Source organism: Polypterus senegalus, chromosome 3, assembly GCF_016835505.1.
Source record: "Polypterus senegalus isolate Bchr_013 chromosome 3, ASM1683550v1, whole genome shotgun sequence".
Taxonomy (NCBI): domain Eukaryota; kingdom Metazoa; phylum Chordata; class Cladistia; order Polypteriformes; family Polypteridae; genus Polypterus; species Polypterus senegalus.
The window spans coordinates 289,918,043-289,927,537 of record NC_053156.1 but is presented as its reverse complement, the minus strand read 5'-3'; positions in this window follow the sequence as shown (position 1 = coordinate 289,927,537).

Here is a 9,495-nt window from a genome sequence, read left to right as displayed (position 1 = left end):
ATCTATCTATCTATCTATCTATCTATCTATCTATCTATCTATCTATCTATCTATCTATCTATCTATTATATAGTGCCTTTCATATCTATCTATCTATCTATCTATCTATCTATCTATCTATCTATCTATCTATCTATCTATCTATCTATCATATAGTGCCTTTTCTATCTATTATATAGTGCCTTTCATATCTATCTATCTATCTATCTATCTATCTATCTATCTATCTATCTATCTATCTATCTATCTATTATATAGGGCCTTTCATATCTATCTATCTATCTATCTATCTATCTATCTATCTATCTATCTATCTATCTATCTATCTATCATATAGTGCCTTTCATATCTATCTATCTATCTATCTATCTATCTATCTATCTATCTATCTATCTATCTATCTATCTATCTATTATACAGTGCCTTTCATATCTATCTATCTATCTATCTATCTATCTATCTATCTATCTATCTATCTATCTATCTATCTATCTATTATACAGTGCCTTTCATATCTATCTATCTATCTATCTATCTATCTATCTATCTATCTATCTATCTATCTGTCTATCCCCTTTTGTATTCTTTATTGTGTAGCCTTTGTCAGAATGCCTCCAATTCCATAGACCAAGTACTGTTTATAAGGTATTGTACTTTATAACTTCTCCCCACCTCCCCTTCTACATTTATAACCTCAGACAATTGAAAAGAGTAAAAGACAAGCAGGAGTAAAGTTACAACTTTAAATGATGCACAGTATTATTAACGGTACTCATACAATAATAACAATAAGCAAAGTACATGTGAATGTTGACAACCATACAGCCTGATAAATGATGCTGTGTAGTCTCAGGCAGCACACAGACTTGTTGTTCACTTTAAATGTCTCTAGTGAAGTCATCATTTCTAGCTTTCTTCAGGACAGGCCGCATGCCTGTCTCAATATGGCTACTGAGCTGTGCTCGTCAGAATGTTTTCCTTTTCATGGTAATGGTGTAAGGGGTGGTACAATTTGGGGGTAAAGCAAGCACATTTTTACATACTCTGTCCAAACCCTTACACCAATAGGGAGTTGTGGTACAGAATGACCTCTGTTTCAAACCCAATCCCAAACAGCCATACTTCAGACTAATGGGAGCACACAATACCTTTCACACCTGTCCCCATGACCATTTGTTGAGCTGATGCTTGCCAGTTAGGTACTTTGGCCTCCATGCAGGGGTTGGTAGTTGCTTTGTTTATGGCTTTTAGGCTCTCAGTCCAAACACAGCCCCTCTTACCAAAGCTGGTCTGATGCTCCACCCTGCACATTGCCTTTCCACACCTGCACCAAAGACCTTCCTGTCCTGCAGAGAATCACTTACCAAACTGGTTTGATGCATACCCCTATCGTAAACCCTCCCCCGACCCTAAAGACTTGGGGGGTTAAACATCAAAGTGTTGCTGTTCTCATGAATAATATTAATATAATATACACTAACTAGCCATCCCCCGTGGCTCCGCCTGCATAGCAGTGACACAGGACTGTGAGGAGGGCCCCGCCCAGCTCTCTGCTCCTGACGTCATTCTTCCCCCTCCCCTCGGCCTGCAGCCTCTGTCTCAGGTTTGCATGAATATATTGCTCCTGCAAGTGAACTATGATTCTTAGTGCAATGAGAGAAGTCACATAATTAACCGGAATGTTCAAGCAAATTATAGAAAAAAGATCTAAATCTGTTAAGTAGTTCTCTCATTCGTTAACTAAGCAGAGCTGAGGTTACGCCCCAAGGCAGACGCGTGGTTGAGGAGTGCCCCGCAGCCCGATGAGTCTCTTTCGGATTCGTGCTAATAAATCGGTACCACAAGCGAACTATGATACTTAGCACGATGAGAAAGTCACAAAATCAATGGAATGTTCAAGCAAATTATAGAAAAAAACTCGATCTAAATCTGTTAAGTAATTCTCTCATGAAAAGTGGACAGACATACAAACGGGTCTAAAAAACTACAAGAAATTAGACCATGGCATTTTTAAAACCGTTTCTTATCGAGCCCCTAAGGGCCAAGGGTAACCTCCAGCCTTCCATCCATTATCCAACCCGCTATATCCTAACTACAGGGTTACGGGGGTCTGCTGGAGCCAATCCCAGCCAACACAGGGCGCAAAGCAGGAAACAAACCCCGGGCAGGGCGTCAGCCCACTGTAGGGTACACACACACCCACACACTAGGGACAATTTAGAATCGCCAATGCACCTAACCTGCATGTCTTTGGACCGTGGGAGGAAACCGGAGTACCCAGAGGAGCCAAGGGTAACCTACATTCCAAATTTCAAGTCCCAAGCCCTCTCCTCCTCAGAAGATTTTGTGATGAATGAGTCAGTGGTATTTGGCTTTTATATATACAGTGGTGTAAAAAACTATTTGCCCCCTTCCTGATTTCTTATTCTTTTGCATGTTTGTCACACAAAATGTTTCTGATCATCAAACACATTTAACCATTAGTCAAATATAACACAAGTAAACACAAAATGCAGTTTTTAAATGATGGTTTTTATTATTTAGGGAGAAAAAATCCAAACCTACATGGCCCTGTGTGAAAAAGTAATTGCCCCTTGTTCAAAAATCACCTAACTGTGGTGTATCACACCTGAGTTCAATTTCCGTAGCCACCCCCAGGCCTGATTACTGCCACACCTGTTTCAATCAAGAAATCACTTCAATAGGAGCTGCCTGACACAGAGAAGTAGACCAAAAGCACCTCAGTCAGTGTTCACGACTCCACCATAAGAAAGAGACTGGGCAAAAACGGCCTGCATGGCAGATTTCCAAGACGCAAACCACTGTTAAGCAAAAAGAACATTAGGGCTCGTCTCAATTTTGCTAAGAAACATCTCAATGATTGCCAAGACTTTTGGGAAAATACCTTGTGGACTGATGAGACAAAAGTTGAACTTTTTGGAAGGCAAATGTCCCGTTACATCTGGCGTAAAAGGAACACAGCATTTCAGAAAAGAACATCATAGCAACAGTAAAATATGGTGGTGGTAGTGTGATGGTCTGGGGTTGTTTTTCTGCTTCAGGACCTGGAAGGCTTGCTGTGATAGATGGAACCATGAATTCTACTGTCTACCAAAAAATCCTGAAGGAGAATGTCCGCCATCTGTTTGTCAACTCAAGGTGAAGTGATCTTGGGTGCTGCAACAGGACAATGACCCAAAACACACCAGCAAATCCACCTCTGAATGGCTGAAGAAAAACAAAATGAAGACTTTGGAGTGGCCTAGTCAAAGTCCTGACCTGAATCCAATTGAGATGCTATGGCATGACCTTAAAAAGGCGGTTCATGCTAGAAAACCCTCAAATAAAGCTGAATTACAACAATTCTGCAAAGATGAGTGGGCCAAAATTCCTCCAGAGCTGTAAAGGACTCATTGCAAGTTATCAAACGCTTGATTGCAGTTATTGCTGCTAAGGGTGGCCCAACCAGTTATTAGGTTCAGGGGCAATTACTTTTTCACACAGGGCCATGTAGGTTTGGATTTTTTTTCTCCCTAAATAATAAAAACTATCATTGAAAAACTGCATTTTGTGTTTACTTGTGTTATATTTGACTAATGGTTAAATGTGTTTGATGATCAGAAACATTTTGTGTGACAAACATGCAAAAGAATAAGAAATCAGGAAGGGGGCAAATAGTTTTTCACACCACTGTATATATAGATAATATATATTAATATTACATTTGTTTTGCCTGAATTACAAATAAAGACAAAATATTTATCAACCTACATACAGTATAAAATTTCACACCACAACAAGAACTCTAGAAAATTACTTACCCATGTAAATGGTTTCCGCCTTAACTGGGTTATTCATCTTAACCCGATTATGCGCATGCATGTAAACACAATGACTGCTTCAGAGTCACAGAGTCAGTCAAAGGTGAACTTGAGCTGGTGACCTTGTCTTTCAAAGTCCAACAACTGAGCTGCCAGATCACACTGCCTGCCGCCCCACTGCTGACCCCACAAGTCTGTTTTGTTCTGTTTGATTCAGACAGCTGGCCAAAGATCAGGTTCCTTAAAATAGGTGGTGAAAGGGCGCACTAACATTTGATTCTCAAGAGACTGAATAAAGTGTTCGCTGAAACAAAAGATCTTCGGAATGGTATGAAGGGGAGATCAGTTCGATAGGGTAAAGAAATTCCAACTGGAAGTATGGAGTGGTGGCAAAGAAACGGCAACAACAACAAAATAAGAGAAAGCAAACCTCAGGAGGTGAACTAAAGCTAAACAATGCTAATAAACGATTGGTATTACAAAGGGCGAAATGAAAAAAAAAATAAATATAAAAGAAACAAGTTTAACAAAGTGCCAAAAAACATTTATGTTGTCATAGACAGCCAGGGTCCTTGCCCAGCATGGATGCCTCTTCCTTGGAAGGACTGGGGGGAGCAAGTGTGGACACAGCATTACCTCCCCAGGAATGCTAGATGGCAGTCCCCCTGGGTGGCAGTGGTGCCTTGGACTCCCACAGGGCTTCATAGGAGATGGAGTTGGATACAGTCCTGTTGGGATCCTTACAGTTGGTGGCACTGCCAGGGGGTGCTGCAGCTACTGCTGAGCCTTGGAGAGCAGCTCTTCCACCACACCCGGAAGCGTTACTAGAATTAGGTCCTGGAGCACTTCCGGGTTCCTTATTAAAATAGGAACTAGCAGCCACTACTCGGGGAGCCACAGTCAGGAGGAGGGAGACAAAGCATGCCAAAGAGGAGTGGAGGAGAGAAAGGAAGAGAAGGAAAGTATTGTGCACTGGTTTGTGCTTTGGACTGTGTTGTTGTGCTTGCGGGAGACGGGGAAGATGTTTCCCACAAGGGAAGAAAAGAAAATACAATAACGTGGGCTTTATAAGTGCGCCTCCTGCATACACCAACACTGAGGACTTCCAGCCAATCAAAGCATTCAGCAGAAGTGTGTCAGGAAACAACTCTACGGGGGCTCCTTTATACCCACTGCGATGTGTTTGCATAAGGCCTCACTAAGACTGTGACTGCCAAATCATGACTTTTCTTTCTTTTGAATTTTCATGCTTTCATTCTGGTATTGTTCAGCCCAAAGCAGGTGTATATTTTTGTTTACTTTATTTATTAACTTTATTTATTTAAAGAGCTTCTGTAAAAAGTATCTATCTATCTATCTATCTATCTATCTATCTATCTATCTATCTATCTATCTATCTATCTATCTATCTATCTATCTATCTATCTATCTATCTATGTATTATATAGTGCCTTTCATATCTATCTATCTATCTATCTATCTATCTATCTATCTATCTATCTATCTATCTATCATATAGTGCCTTTTCTATCTATTATATAGTGCCTTTCATATCTATCTATCTATCTATCTATCTATCTATCTATCTATCTATCTATCTATCTATCATATAGTGCCTTTTCTATCTATTATATAGTGCCTTTCATATCTACCTATCTATCTATCTATCTATCTATCTATCTATCTATCTATCTATCTATCTATCTATGTATTATATAGTGCCTTTCATATCTATCTATCTATCTATCTATCTATCTATCTATCTATCTATCTATCTATCTATCTATCTATCTATCTATCTATCTATGATATAGTGCCTTTTCTATGTATTATATAGTACCTTTCATTATCTATCTATCTATCTATCTATCTATCTATCTATCTATCTATCTATCTATCTATCTATGATATAGTGCCTTTTCTATCTATTATATAGTGCCTTTCATTATCTATCTATCTATCTATCATATAGTGCCTTTTCTATCTCTTATATAGTGCCTTTCATATCTATCTATCTATCTATCATATAGTGCCTTTTCTATCTATCATATAGTGCCTTTTCTATCTCTTATATCGTGCCTTTCATATCTATCTATCTATCTATCTATCTATCTATCTATCTATCTATCTATCTATCTATCTATCTATCTATCTATCTATCTATCTAGTGCCTTTACCAACCTACCATAAACACAAGCTTAATGTTGTGCCGCTAGAGGTGACGGTCCTTCCAATAGGTTCTCCCATCTAAGCAGACTTCAGAAGCTTTGTTAGAGTGTCTACTGGATTCTTGAGCACCTCCCTATCTGAGAGAAAGAGTCCTGGTGGCTCCAAACATCTTCCATTTCACAATTGTTAAGGCCACGGTTCTGCTGGGAACACTCAAAGCATTACAAATGGTTTTATCCCCTTGCCCGATCTATACCATAATTTGAATGTGGATGTCTACAGAAAGGTCCTTGGACTTCATGGCTTGGTTTTTGTCCTCTCCTTCAGTGTGAATTGTGGACCTTCTCTTCACAGGTGTGTATTTTAAGCTTTTCTAAATAATGTCCAGTCAAATTAGTTTGCCACAGGTGGACTCCAATTGAGCTCTAGACACATCTTATGGAGAATTAAAGCCAACAGGACACCACTGACCACAATGTAGAGTGCCACAGCAAAGGGAGTGAATGCTTATATAAGTGGGAGATTTCAGTTTTTGATTTTTAATACATTTGCATATCTACCTGAAAACACATTTTCACTTTGTCATTGTGGATTATTTAGTGTAGATTGGTGAGCAAAATGGTACATTTATGCATTTAAAATGAAATCTACAAAGCAATAAATTGTGCAGAAAGTGAAAGGGTCTGAATCTTTTCTGAATTCACTTTATATTATTTGTGCCAGTGTGCTGAACCTCTTCCACTGGCCTGTGACCCATACATTGCATCAGTAAGAGCCGTCTATCCAGGCCATGTATTCCTTTAATCTGTTACCTCTCGTTTTCAGCCTCACATTCTGAATGCCCTCGCAGAAGTGCTGCCGGTTGGGAGGGATTGTTTAAGGAGTGGAGTCGCTGTTTACATTTGCTGCCGGCCCCTGGCTTACACACTCCATCTTTTTTACCCTCCAATGTTTATTTTTGAGGTCTTTATAAGTAAACTCTGTTCCAAGAGAAACGCAGAAAGCATTTTGGCTGTTTTCCCATTGTTAGGAATAGCATTGGTATGCTTTGCAGTCTTGGCTTCCCCCAAAAAATGCCCAAATATAGGCAATTTTTTCCCTCCGTGGTATTGAGTATTTATGGGCTGGACTCAGAAAGCATTCTAAATTCTAATTCAGCTTGCCTGGGTCATTTTTTAGCTTTTCATGGTCTCTTTTGGAGGAGATGATAAGGTTGGCAATGAAACTCATTGTGCTTTGGCCAAAGAGGTGAAGACTTAATGACTTGTGCCTTATTGCTGCAGGGGAAGCTGTGCTTCTCCGGCATTAGAACATCAGGAAGATTTAGACGAGAACAGGCCATTTAGCCCAACAATGCTCGCCAGTCCAATCTTCTTAATTCTTCCAAAATAACATTGAGTCGAGCTTTGAAGGTCCCCAAGGCACCATGTGTTTATGGTCCTCTGTTTGAAGAATAGCTTCTCAATGTTTACCCTTGATTTACTCTTGATGAATGTATTTTAAAGTCACAGTCTTGGTTCACTCCAATAACCTCTTGCCATCCCAGGCCACATCTCAGTGTAAATTAATCACTTCTCTTTATCTTCTGTACTTGCAATAATAGGGAACTTGGTTGCCTGAAGAAGGGACCTAAGCCTCTTCAAAAGCTTGTATATTGTAATCTGTTCAGTTAATTGATAAAAATATAATTTTGCCTGACTTCTCATTGCATCTATTATGGATAACACGTTATAAAATCCTACTATGTCAGTAAATGTGCCTGCAACAGGGAAGAGTCCCAAGGCTTTGGAAAACATCTTGCATCTCCCCAGTCCCAAAGGTATCACATCCTAGTGAGCTGAATGACTTCCGGCCCGTCGCTCTGACGTCACATGTGTTGAAGACCATGGAGCGGCTGCTGCTTTACCCCCTGAGGCCACAGGTCCGCCACGCGCTCGACCCTCTGCAATTCACATACCGGGAGAAGGTGGGAGTGGAGGATGCCATCATCTATGTGCTACACCGATCCCTCTCCCACTTGGACAGAGGCAGTGGTGTTGTAAGAATTATGTTTCTGGACTTCTCTAGCGCCTTCAACACCATCCAACCTCTGCTCTTTAGGGACAACCTGACAGAGATGGGAGTAGACTCATACCTGGTGGCATGGATCGTGGACTACCTTACAGACAGACCTCAGTATGTGCGTCTCGGAAACTACAGGTCTGACATTGTGGTCAGCAGCACAGAAGCGCCGCAGGGGACTGGACTTTCTCTGGTCCTGTTCAGCCAACATACATCAGACTTCCAATACTACTCGAAGTCCTTCCACGTGCAAAAGTTCACTGATGACACTGCTATCGTGGGCTGAATCAGGAGTGGGCAGGAGGAGTATAGGAACCTAATCAAGGACTTTGTTAAATGGTGCGACTCAAACCACCTACACCTGAACACCAGCAAAACCAAGGAGCTAGTGGTGGATTTTAGGAGAACCAGGCCCCTCATGGACCCCATGATCATCAGAGGTGACTGTGCAGAGGGTACAGACCTATAAATACCTGGGAGTGCAGCTGGATGATAAATTGGACTGGACTGCCAATACTGATGCTCTGTGCAAGAGAGGACAGTCGACTATACTTCCTTAGAAGGCTGGCGTCCTTCAACATCTGCAATAAGATGCTGCAGATGTTCTACCAGATGGTTGTGGTGAGTGTCCTCTTCTACGCGGTGGTGTGCTGGGGAGGCAGCATAAAGACGAGGGACGCATAACACCTGGACAAACTGGTGAGGAAGGCAGGCTCTATTGTAGGCACGGAGCTGGACAGTTTGACATCCGTGGCAGAGCGACGGCCGCTGAGCAGACTCCTGTCAGTCATTGAGAATCCACTGCATCCACTGAACAGGATCATCTCCAGACAGAGGAGCAGCTTCAGCGACAGACTGCTGTCACCGTCCTGCTCCACTGACAGACTGAGGAGACCCCACACTATGCGACTCTTCAGTTCCACCCGTGGGGGATAAACGTTAACATTATTCAAAGTTATTTTCTGTTATACCTTAATTGTTATCACTCTTTAATTTAATATTGCTTTATTTATCAGTATGCTGCTGCTGGAGTATGTGAATTTCCCCTTGGGATCAATAAAGTATCTATATATCTAAATGTAAAGTATTACATGTAGGAAGTAAAAATGTTAGGCTTGAATACACAATGGGACGTCTAAAAATCAAAAATACAGCTTATCAAGAGGATTTAGGAGTCGTAGTGGACTCGACACTATCAACTGCCAGGCAGTGTTCAGAAGCCATTAAGAAATCAAACAGAATGTTAGGTTATATAGCGCCTTGATGTGTGCAGTACAAGTCACAGGAGATTTTTAACACACTGATGAGGGCTCATCTGGACTACTGTATGCAGTTTTTGGCTACAAAAAGGACATAGCAGCACTAGAAAAAGTCCAGAGAAGAGCAACTAAGCTGATTGCAGGACTACAGGGGACGAGTTATGAGGAAATATTAAAAGAGCTGA